General features: G+C 34.6%; 1 pseudogene; it reads left to right on the forward strand.

Moving 5' to 3' along the window:
- Positions 1-11,828: 11,828 nt before the first annotated feature.
- Positions 11,829-12,477, forward strand: LOC103273953 (annotated as a pseudogene).
- The last annotated feature ends 645 nt before the right edge of the window (positions 12,478-13,122 follow it).

The raw sequence follows: 13,122 nt of genomic DNA on the forward strand, positions 1-13,122 counted from the left end.
TCTTAAAATAGATCAACTCTCTCTCTCTCTCTCTCTCTCTGTCTTTGTCTCTGTCTCTGTCTCTCTCTCTCTCTCTCTCTTTCTACACACACACACACACACACACACACACACTGTTTGAAATCCTGGATATACTAAGGAATAACAGGATGAAAAATCTTCACCGGGGTCTTTACAGGTCTATTACAGCATTCTGAAAGCTTCTTTCAGCATCTTGTTGCTTTCAAATCCCAATTTTCCAGAAATATTTTCATAACTGAATGCCTCATACTGTAGGAGCTGTGAACCATGACCCCTAATTTAGCACCATTTTCTTATCTATACATTATTGTTTACATTAAGTGTGATATCTTTGGCAATCAATTTTAATGGGCAGGTATTAACTTTCAATAGCAGTCTACATATAATAACAAAGATGAAGAACATTGCAACAGAATGCTCCTAAATTAATCTGCCATTTTGACCCAGCAACCGACATGCATACTGAAACACTGATGTGAATTGAAAATAAAATAACTGCACTTGACAGATATAATAGTTTAAGTGATTTCAAATTAACCACAACCCACTGACCGCAAGTGAAGAATGTGTGCTTTCCTCTGCAATGAAACATGCTCTGGGGGCTCATTATACAGAGTGGAGTAAGTAAATTCAGAGTATAGTAATTGATGCTGGGGAAGAGAGAATGACAGCTACTTAATGATCTTCAAACTTATACATAAGGATATTGCAAGCACTTTATATGTTATTTTTCTCTTTTGAACTTCAGAACATTATGCGCTTAAAACTTGATTACGTAATAAATTCAAAACATGATATAGCTGTTAAGAAAAATTAATCATGGCGAAGCGGCATCTACCATTTCAAAAAGAGCAGTGAATAACAAGTGCCCTTTTATGTAAAATAAAAAAAATAAATGCTATCACAACCTTGTTTTTATTCTATTTTTTAAAAATAGTCATGTAATAATTATCTTTGAATTTTTAAACCTGCCTTCATTAATTTTGATATTCAGAGAAATATAGAGCAGATCTTATTTCATGCATTTGTTACCATATACACATTGTCTTTGTCTACAGGGCATCTAAATATTGTCAAAATATTATTTGAAAAGTGAAAATATTGAAAAACTTTTTAAATTATAGAAAAATAAAATAGTATTTTTTCCAAAAAATACATTTGCCTGATATTAAGTTCTTGCTGAGGACCAGGTGACTAGTTGAATAAATGAAGCCTTCACCTTCCATATCATGTAAAGTGAATATATTTGGTAGCAGAATATCTTTTTTTTTTACTTTTCTTAAAAATAAGCTTTTTATTTTAGAATGATTTTGGATTTACAAAGAGAGTACAGAATGTTACTACATGTCCTTCATGTGGTTTCCTCTAATGTTAACATCTTTTTTTTTAACATTTTTTTATTTTAAAATTGTGGGGTACAGTTAAGGGTTAGGTTTACAAATATGCTTCGTTCAGGCGCCCTTGTTGATAAGGAGTGTCCCCCCATCCCCAGACAGATATTGACTACCATTAATCCCATCTCTCTTACCTCCCTGCCACCTCCATAGTTTCTCGCCACTGTCAATCCTTTTCTTATAGTATTACGATAGATGTTCAAGGTCCACTTATGAGTGAGAACATGTGATACTCAGATCTTTGTTTCTGTGAGAGGTCACTCAGTATTATAGACTCTAGTTCCATCCAGGTTGCTGCAAAGTTCATGATTTTGTTCTTTTTTATTGCTGCGTGGTACTCCATCATGTACATGTACCACATTTTTTAAATCCAGTCCTCTTTTGATGGACAGCATGGTTGGTTCCAGGTTCTTGCTATTGTGAATAATGCTGCAATAAACTTACATGTTCAGGAATCTTTTTTATAGAGTGATTTGAGTTCTTCAGGGTATATTCCCTGTAGGGGGATTGCGGGGTCATATGGGAGGTCGATATTTAGAGCTTTTAGGAATCACCACACTGCTTTCCACAGAGGTTGCACTAGTTTACACTCCCACCAACAACGTAGAAGTGTTCCCTTTTCACCACATCTTCTCCAGGATGTTATTGATAATGGCCATTCTGACTGGAGTTAGGTGGAATCTCAGGGTAGTTTTAATTTGCATCTCCTTGATGATTAGTGAGGTTGAACATTTCTTCATGCATCTGTTGGCCGCTCGTATGTCTTCTTTTGAGAAGTGTCTGTTCATATCTTTTGCCGAATTTCTATTCAGGGAATTAAGTTAATGGTTTATAAAAATCAGGTAAGATTGTTTTAGGGGTTGTGTCTTTCTACTTATTTCTAAAGTATAAATATTTCCTTTTTATTTTCTATAAAGAAATAGTTTAACAAAATGTGCACTTCATGAACATGAAATATAGGTTATTATTTTTTATTTTTTTATTTTAAAGATGTGAGGTACAAGTCAGGATTGGGTATGAAGTGTTCTACATACAGGTGATATATGTAATTTTTATTTGATTTAATTTTCCCTGAGAATTGGCTTTCAGGCATCCAGGTTTATGGCTAAATTTTTGTACTCCATCAGGCCATTGGAACATTATAAGTTACTATGATTGCCTTGCTCTCTTTCACTCAGTAAACAGTAATTTGTTTTTCATGTTGGTTAGCTTCTCTGCTAGGTATTTAATAAAAAGATATACCAAAACACCTTCTTTAGCTTTAGAAAGAAAAATCTCATGGTGTAGCAGTGAAAACTGGCATAACAGACAGATGGTCTCACAGGTGCTGGGATGTGATGTCAGAGGATGACATGTAGTGAATTTTTACAAAAGTCAGTTTTTAGAAGCATCAAAAGTTTAGTTGAGTCATCTATTTGAAGAGAGTATATAAGAACACACCACAGAGGGAGAGTGAGGCATGCAAAGGCACAGATGCAGAAGAGAGCATAATCTACTTAGAAAACCATAACTACCATATTGGGCAATGTGGAAGTGATAAGATCAGAAAGAGAGACACAGTGAAGGACACGAAGAGTTTTTGTTGCTGTTGTTAATGTTTTGCTAAAGAATTTTTAAAGCATATAGTAATTTTATTCATATATTCTTCAACACATATTTATATTCCATGCACTGTGCCTGGCACTGGGCACATGGTGGTGAACAAGAAATATATATGGGTAGAATATTCATATTGTTTATTATTTATAGTAAATAATATATGTACTGTTACAGGGATAATACAGAGTCTAATCAAAGTGCATGAGATGGAATTCCTGAATCATTCAGAAAATAACATAAAATTTCTGTAGAGAATTAACAAAGAAGAAGAGATAAGAAGTCTACATGGGGATTTACCAGATGGAAGGAGATAAGTAGTATGAGGAGGGTTCTAGAAATAGGTAACACCACATGAGAAGGCTTGGAAGCAAGTAGGTATAGAGCATGCTCAGAGGACCAAAAAGGTTGTGTATAACTGATGAGTTCAAGAGGCAAATGTGAGAAATAATCCTGGAGTTAAAAGCAGGATGAGGTCATGCAAGCCTCATAAGCATGCTAAAATGTTTGGACTTTTCCTTGGCACAAGAAGGGGCCATGAAAATGTCTTAGGCTAGTGAGTAGCAGATGCAAGACTGTACTTATGAAGGAACCCTTGGGGCAACATTATGTGTTGAGTCAAGTGAAGCAGGAAGATAAACTGTACTTATACAAGTACTATCTGGTTAGGAGATGACAATTACTTGAATTAAAATAGAAATAATGAAGAATAAAAATGAACAGATTTATAAGATACCCTGAATGAAGAATTGACAGTTTTTAGTCATTAATTAGATATGGAGAAGGGAAGGCATGAGTTATATAGTATTCCCAGGATTCTGATTCTGGGAAGAGGGGTTAAAAAATCAAGAAGTATGCACATAGGTTGAGTTTCTAAACACTTAACCAACAGGGCAACTTGTGATATAAATCAGTAGATTAGATAAGCAAATACACAGTTTTCATACAAACTTTGCATTGTTTTGTGACTAATTAGGTCTTCATTAAATTCCAGCATTTATTTGTCCTGTAGAAGATGGTTGAGGTGATATTTAGTAAAATGGTTAGTTTAATCTTCTTCCCACCGGGACCATAATTATCTAACGTGTACTGTTCACCCTATGGCAGAAGTCCAGGAGAAGAAAAATACTAAGAACTAACCTAGTCTGATTACCTTGAAGCTAATTTACTTAATTTTCCCACTGGAAGAATATAGAGATGTAATCGTGTATATAACAAATTCATGGTAGCAAAAGTTTGAAAAATTTGTCTGAGTCTGTGATTTTTTATTTGGTCCATGGAAGTTTGAGGTAGTTATGAATAATTGTAACATTTAACATTTGAGTCTCTCTCTCTCTCTCAATATATATATGTACACTTCTTCGTACTTTTTTCCACTACACTTTACAGCTATGTCCTTTTGTGTGTGTGTGTGTGTGTGTGTGTGTGTTTGTGTGTGTGTGTGTGTGTGTGTGTGTGTGTGTTGGAGTTTAATTGTCTCTTCATATGACAATAGTTTGTAATATTTTTAAGAGATAGAATCTCAGGTGTGGTCAATCAGTATTTACTTTTTATTAGTGATAGTTCAGAATAGTTATGTTTTATCTTCATAATTCATTATTGGCAATTTATGTATTTTTAGTATGTTTGTCAAATTCAGAAAGCTCTATCAAATAGCTTTTTAATGAGTATTTCATGCCATTCCAACTTTTCTTACATAGTAATCTCTGAATTGAAGGCATTCACTCATCAATGTATTCATAGTAATAATGTATTGTGAAGTTAATATCATCTTCATCAATGACAGTTTGAGATCAAAATTGAAATAAATTTGAATATTTTCCAATGAGTTTATATGAGTCAATTTACTAATAGATTGTTAAATACTTACATAGCTTATTTATTACTTTTATTTGCAATTTATCTGTTTTCTGTTTTATTGAGATATAATTAACAGAATTATATATTTAAGGTGTACAACAATGATCATTATATATCATGTACATTTCATACATTGTTAAATGATTATTCACTTCGTTTTTTATTCTAAAACTGTGGGGTACAGTTCAGAGTCAGGTATACAAATGGTCATTATGTAGGTACTCTTGTTGATGAGGTATGCCTCCCGTCCCTCCCTTAGCAGTTTCCCACTACTGCCAATCCCTTTCTTATAGTATTATTATAATTGTCCAAGGTCCACTTATGAGTGAGAACATATAGTATTCGGTTCTTCATTTCTGTGATAGATCACTCAGTGGTATAGCCTCTAAGTCCATTATTTGCTTCTTAATGAATTACTGTTTTGATATGACTGGAAAAATTTAGTGTTACGTTACTATTTACTTCTCAATGTCAGGATAAATTCTCTTGATTTTTCTTTTCTTTTCTTTTTTTTTTGAGTAGGAGTTTTTCTCCATTGCCCAGGTTGGAGTGCAGTGGTACTCTCACAGCCACCCCAGAGTCGACCTGCTGGGCTCAGGCGATCCTTCCACCTCAGCCTTCCAAGTAGCCGGAACTACAGGCGCGCACTACCATGCCCAGCTAATTTTTTTTTATTTATTGTAGAGATGAGGTCTCACTAAGTTGCCTGGGTTGTTCTCGAACCCATGGACTCAGGCAATCCCCTTACCTCAGCCTCCCAAACTGCTGGGATTATAGGCTTGAGCCACAACACCCGGCCTTGATTTTTCTTAAGCAGTCTTATCACTTTGGTTTCATATCCTATTAATTTTTTACTTCAGTTTTATATCTAGTGCTCTAATAAAATAAATTTAAAGATGATAAAAGAAAGTATCTCCATGAGGAGTCTGTAATTTATTATTTGCTTTATTGCAATATTCCAAAATATCTTTCTAAATTGTAGTTAAAATGTTGTATTTAAATTTTGCCAACTATTTAAATAAAGTTTTTACATTTCATTTTGTTTGGATTTCTCTTCTGAGGTTTTGAAAATATAATTTAGAGATCTTAAATTTTCACGAACCTGTTTCAAGGCTTGAACGCATTTGTAATGGGCAGACTCAGACTCTTGAAGGAAAAGTCCAAGTTAGCATATATGTTTAGAATACTTCATATAGTATTGAACCTGAAAATAAATCTCACAATGATTGCAAAACATTGGAGTAGTTAGCAATTTTAGATACTTTCAGACAAGTCTTTTCTCTAACAAAATTAAGAATGATCTGTGTGTGGATCATATTCTGCAAAGCTGCTTTTTTCTGAATTTTTAATTTAATTTTTAAATTGACAAATAAAAATTGTACATATTTATGGGCCACATAGGATGTCTGATACATATATTGCATAATTATCAAATCATGGTATTTAGCATATTCATCATCTCAAAAATTTATCATTTTGTTGCATTCGGGACATTCAATACCCTCCTTTGGGCTATTTCAAGATATATAATGTTAACTATAACCATCCTACAGCAGTATAGAACTTGTTTCTTCTATATTGCTGTAATTTTTTATCCTTTAACATATTCCTCCATATTCTCCTAGAATTAAGATTTGTTTTTTCTATTTCTGTGACGAATGGTATTGGTATTTTATAGGAATTGCATTGGATTTGTAGACTGCTTTGGGTATTATTGTCGTTTTAACAATATTAATTCTTTTGGGCTGTGTGCATTGAATGTCTTTCTATTTGTTTATATAATTTTCAATTTTTTTCATCAGCATTATGTACTTTTCTTTGTCAACTTCTTTCACTTCCTTGGTTAAATTTCTCTCTAGATTTTTATTGGTAACTATTGTAAACAAGATTGCCTTCTTGATTCCTTTTCAGCTAGATTATTGTTTATGCATAGAAGTATTACTGAGTTTTGTATTTTAATTTTGTATCCTAAAACATCACTGAATTAATATATCAGTTCTGAGGGGTTTTTTTGTTGAAGAGTCTCTATGTTTTTGTAGATATGGAAAATCATTTTATCTGCAAATAGAAACAATTTTACATCTTCTGTTCCAGTTTGAATGCTCTTTATTTCTATTTCCTGCCTCATTGCTCCGGATGGTTCTTTCAGTACTATGTTGAATATGAGTAGTGAAAATGAGCATCCTTGTCTTGTTCCAGTTTAGTAAGATGTTAGCTGTTTGTCATATGTCTTGTATTATGTAAAGTGTTTTCTTACTATAGCTAATTTATTGAGAGATTTTATCACGAAGGGATGTTGAACTTTAATGCTTTTTCTGGATCTATGTTTGATAGATGATCATATTTTTTTCTCATATTGTTGCAATGAGATGTTTATTGATTTTGAATATTGAACCATTCTTACATTCTTAGGATAAATTCCACTTCATCATGGTGTATTATCTTTTTAATGTATTGTTGGATTTGGATTGCTAGTATTTTGTTGTGGATTTTAGTGTCTACATTCATCAGTGATATTGGCTTGTAGTTTTTTTTAATTATATCATCTTTTGGTTTTTGTATTAAGGTTCAGCTGGCCTTAGAAAGAGAAAGAATTTCCTGTGCTTTAATTTTTTGAAATAGTTCAAGAATAATTATATTAACGTAGTAGAATTCAGTGGTGAAGCCATCTGGTCCTGGACATTTTGTTGTGGTTGTTGGAAGACTATTTATTACTGATTCAAACTTGTGACTTGTATTTGTTTGTTCAGGCTTTCTAATTCTTCTTTGTTTAATATTGGGAGGTTCTATATGCCCAGAATTTTTTTCATTTCCTCTAGGTTTTCAAATTTATTGGTGTATAATTGATTATAATGGCCTCTAATTATCCTTTTTATTTCTGTAGTAGCCACTGTATTGTCTCCTTTTCCTTTTCTAATTTTATTTTTAGGTCTTGTATCTCTTTTTCTTAGTTGATCTAATTAACTATTTGCTAATTTTGGATATCTTTAAAACATTTTGTTTCAATGACATTTTGTACTTTTTTATTTTTAACTTTCAATTTTGTTTACTTTTGCTCTGATCTTTATTATTTCTTCTACTAATTTTGAGTTTGACTTGTTCTTGCTTTTCCAGTTTCTTGAGGTAACTCATCAATTTGTTTATTTGAAAACTTTCTATATTTTGATATAGGCATTATGCTATAAATTTGCCTCTTAATACTGTTTTTGTTGTGTCCCATAGGGTTGGTATGTTTTGTTTCTATATTTATTTGTTTCATAAAATTTTTTAATTTTTTTTTTCCTTCACCTATTAAGGAGCAGGTTGAATTTCCATGTATTTGTATAGTTTCAAATTTTTTTTTTCCTTATTGATGTTCAGTTTTATTGCACTGTGGGCAAATAAGATACTTAATATAAATTTAATTTTTAAAATTTTTTGAGATTGTTTTGTGTCATAACATTTGATAAAGTCTGAAAAATGTTCCATGTGCAAATTTTAAAAAATAGGTGTATTCTGAGATGTTGCGTGAAATGTACTCTAATTGTCTTTTAGGTTCATTTGGTCAATGGTGCAGTTTAAGTTAAAATCCGATGTTTCTTTGTTGCTTTTCTGTACAATGATTATCAGTATAATGCTGAGAGTGAGTTGTCAAAGTCCCTAATTATTACTGTATTGGGATGCATCTCTTCCTTTATATCTGATAATTATTTGCTCTATATGTCTGGGTACTCATATTTTGGAGATATATATATATTATACATATAATATACATATAATATACATATAATATTTATATACATAAATATACATACAATATACATAAATATACATAAATATACATATAATATACATAAATATACATTTATATACATAAATATACATATAATATACATATAATATACATATAATATACATATAATATTTATATCCACACACAAACATATAAATATTACTGCATGTATATATATATATTATTCTCTTACTAATATGATTATTATTACATAATGTTCTTTTTTCTTTCTTTTTACAGCTTTTCACTTGAAGTCTGTTTTGTCTAATGTAAGTGTAGCTACTCCTGCTTGCTTTTGATTTCTAATTGCACGGAATGTTTTTTTCTTTCCCTTCATTTTCAGTCTATATGAGTCTTTAAAGGTGAGATCAATTTCTTATAAGCAGCATGTAGTTTAGTCTTGTTTTTTATTTATTTATTTCTAGTTCATCCGGTCAGTGTATATATTTTCAAATGGGAACTTAATCTATTTGCATTTAAGTTTATTATTGATATATGAGAACTTATTCCTGTCATTTTGTTGATGACTTTCTCGCTGTTTTGTATATTTTTTTCTTCCTCTCCTATGGTTTATTTTTGAATTTTAGTTGTTTTCTGTAGTGATAAGATTTGATTCCTTTTTCTTTCTCCTTTCTATATCATCTCTACCATTGCTTTTATAGTTTTGTATCTTTTCATTATGGTGGTTATTGTCTTCTCTCTTCCAGATGCAAGATTCTCATAAGTATTTCTGTAATACTGGTCTAGAGATAATGAATTTAGTTTTTGTTTCTCTATAAAAGATTTTATTTCTCCTTTTTCCCCCTGAAGTTTAGTTTTATTGGGTATAATATTTTTGGCTGACAATTTTCTTTTTCTTTTGGTATTTTAATTATATCATCAGATTATCTCATGGCTTCAAAGGTTTTGCTGAGTCTACTTTTAGTCTAATGAGGATTCTTTTGTAAAGGACACACTGTTTTTCTCTTGCTGCTTTTAGAAATTTTTGTCTTTGATTTTTGACAATTTGACCAAGATGTACTTCATAAAGAACCTACTTGGGTTGAATCTCTTTGAGGTTCTTTGTATATTTTGAACCTGAATAATTATCTCTCTGACAAGATGTGGGAATTTTGCTGCTATTATTTTATCACATATGTTTTCCTCTCCTTTTTTTTTCTCTCTACTTCTAGATTGCCCATAATATAAATATTTGGTTATGTAATAATTTCAATACATCTTTTTGGCTTTTTCATTCTTTTTATCTTTTTTTTATTTTTCTTGTCTGTCTGTGTTATTTCAAATGATCTATTTTCAAATTCAGATTTCTTTCTTCTGCTAGTCTAGTCTGTTGTTGAAACTCTTGATTGGATTTTTTATTTCATTCATTGAACTATTCAGCTCTAGGGTTTCTGTTTGGATCTCTGTTATGACATCTATCTCTTTATTGAATCTCTCATTCAAATATTGAATTGTTTTTCTGATTCCATTGAATTTTTTTGTCTGTATTCTCTTGTGTTACTGAACTTTCTTAATATTATTACTTTTCAATTTTTTCTAGTACTCTATATATTTATGATGATTAGGGTCTATTACTAAAGAATGATTGTGTTCCTTTAGAGTTGTCATGTTTCCTTGCTTTTTTCTTGTTAGATCTCTCTGTTGTGTTCTACACACCTGGTAGTAAGTCACTTTTTCTAATTTTATAGAGTATACTTTGTAGAAAAAAATTTATTCATATGAATTGGCCTTGGAGTGTTTCTTTGATGGAGTGCATTGGCCATGGTTCGAGGTAGACGCAGTAGTATAGTCTTCCTGTAATTTCTTCAGCTGTAATTCACACTAGTTAGGTTTGCTATTTTCTCAGTGGCCTAGGCTGAGACAGTTTTGAGCAACAATGTTGTGGCTTTGCTGGGAGTGGGCTCACCTGGATGTCAGATCAGGGGCATGTTTGTATACATATGTGTGTATACAGTAGACAGAATAACTTAGATCTGGCTTGTTAGAGTTAGACCAGAGGGCTGTTTCTCTGGTCAGGAGTCAGGTACATGGTTGCTTGGCTAGTTGGGAACAACCAGTAGGTCTGTGTCTCTGGTCCAGGACAAGAGCACAAGACTGCTTGTCTGGCCTGGAGGTGTGCCCATTTATTGGGATTACCCATGAAGTTGTTTCTCAGGCCTGCTACGCAGGTGCACAACTGCTCAGCTAACTAGGCTATCTGTCTGCCAGGGGTCACCCACAAGGTTGTTTCTCAAGCCTGGCATGTCGGTACACAGCAGCTTGGCCAGCCTGGAGATATGTCTTCCAGGAGTCATTTTCAAAGCTGCTTCTCAAGCCTGAAATTAAGGCACAAATTTGCTCTGCTAGTTTGGGGGCACATCTACTGGGGATAACCTGCAGGGATGTTTTACAAGTCAGGGACACAGGCACATGGATGCTTGGCTGACCTGGGAGTGTGTCTGCCAGAGGTAGGTACAAGGCTGATTTTCAGGCTTGTGACACACCTGCCTGACTGCTCAGCTAGCCTGGGGGCATTTTTGTGAGGGCAGTCCATCGGGCTCTTTCATAGGCCCAGCGTAGTTGGGGACTGGGAGGTTCACACTTTGTGGTCCTAATCCTGGTAAATGAAGCTGCATGAGTTTCTGACAGCTCTCCAAACTGGGCAGAGGACTATGGGCTTTTCCTGTTATAAGGATCTGTGTGTTTGCAGTAAGTAGGATCTCCTACATAATTTTCCCCTGAAATGAGAAGTCCCTCCAGACTCTAGGCAGACTTGATCTAGGTGAAGAAGATGGGATTGCAGAGATTCGGGGCCTCCATGCCAACCTCTTGGACTTCCAGTTACCACAATTGCATCTCCACACCCTGCACTACACTACATGGGTCTCCCTTTGACACTCCAGGAAATCTTACCCGTTTATTTCCTTTGTCATTTCTTCTGAAAGAAACAAACATTAGGTATCTCTAGTTAGCCATCCTGCTGATGTCCCCATTATATATTAATTTATTTGACTTTCATATAACTTTTTGATTAAGAACTCTCATTATGTTCATTGTACAAATAAGGAAACTGAGAAACAGCAAGTCAACATAACTTCTCCAAGTCTCACAACTCATAAATGGTCACACATGATTTGTACTTAAGAATGCTATTTCTGGTCCCCCTGAGACCCAGCCGCTGAGTCCACTGCAGTAGCAGCAACACCATGCCAATGACACTGGGGTACTGAGACATCCGCGGGTTGGCCCACGCCATCCGCCTGCTCCTGGAATACACAGACTCAAGCTATGAGGAAAAGAAGTACATCGTGAGGGATGCTCCTGACTATTACAGAAGCCAGTGGCTGAAGGAAAAATTCAAGCTAGGCCTGGATTTTCCCAATCTGCCCTACTTAATCGAAGGGGCTCACAAGCTCACCCAGAGCAACGCCATCCTGCGCTACATTGCCCGCAAACACAACATGTGTGGGGAGACAGAAGAGGAGAAGATTCGAGTGGACATTTTGGAGAATCAGGCCATGGATTCAACTGGCCAGAGTTTGCTACAGTCCTGATTTTGAGAAACTGAAGCCAGAGTACCTGGAGGGCCTCCCTGACATGATGAGGCTCTTCTCACAGTTCCTGGGGAAGCAGCCATGGTTTGCAGGGGACAAGATCACCTTTGTGTATTTTCTCGCTTACGATATCCTTGACCTGCACCGTATATTTGAGCCGAAGTGCTTAGAGGCATTCCCAAACCTGAAGGACTTTGTGTCCCGATTTGAGGGTTTAAAGTAGATCTTTGCCTACATGAAGTCCAGTCATTTCCTCCCAATGCCTCTGTACACAAAGGTGGCCATCTGGGGCAACAAATAGAGCCTGGTAAGGCTAAAAGATGGGAGTGAGGACATTACCGAACCTGCTGCCTGAGGCCCTGGAGGACAGCTAGACACTCTGCACCCCTGGAGCTACCTTCTCGGTTCTTTCTCCTTCTTTTCATTCCCATCTCATCTCCAAGGCCTTAGTGACCCTCTTTACTTCCCCCAAGTTCCTGTCCTGTCAGGCCTGTTGAAACCTTAGGCTCCCTAGTCCTTCAGCAAAAAAAAAAAAAATGTTCTCAATGTTCCCTTTTCTGCACTAAGGCCAACCTGACCTTCCAACCTGTGAGTGTTCGTGTCTGCTTTGAGAGACCTAACTTGATCCCCTCTCCTGTGGAAGTCAGCCCCAAGGTGTCCCAGCACTGCATGAAAAACCAGTATTGGCTGGTGGGCAGGCTGTGCCCACCCAGTGTAGTGCCAGTCCTAGGACTACCAGATCCCTAGTAAATCCTAAACCACACACACAAAAAAAAGAATGCTATTTCCAAGGTTAATGTGCTTAAACAATATAGACAAGTTGATTTTAATCATTCCAGTTTCCTAATGAGATTAGATTAGAAATAACATTAAGAATAGTATTTTTCTGTTCTTAACAGAAATAATTTTTTATCTTGGCCATGATGAAGTGATAGGTATTGAAGTT

This window comes from Carlito syrichta, unplaced genomic scaffold (assembly GCF_000164805.1).
Source record: "Carlito syrichta isolate Samal-C Ts95f unplaced genomic scaffold, Tarsius_syrichta-2.0.1 Scaffold314312, whole genome shotgun sequence".
In the NCBI taxonomy this organism is placed as follows: Eukaryota; Metazoa; Chordata; class Mammalia; order Primates; family Tarsiidae; genus Carlito; species Carlito syrichta.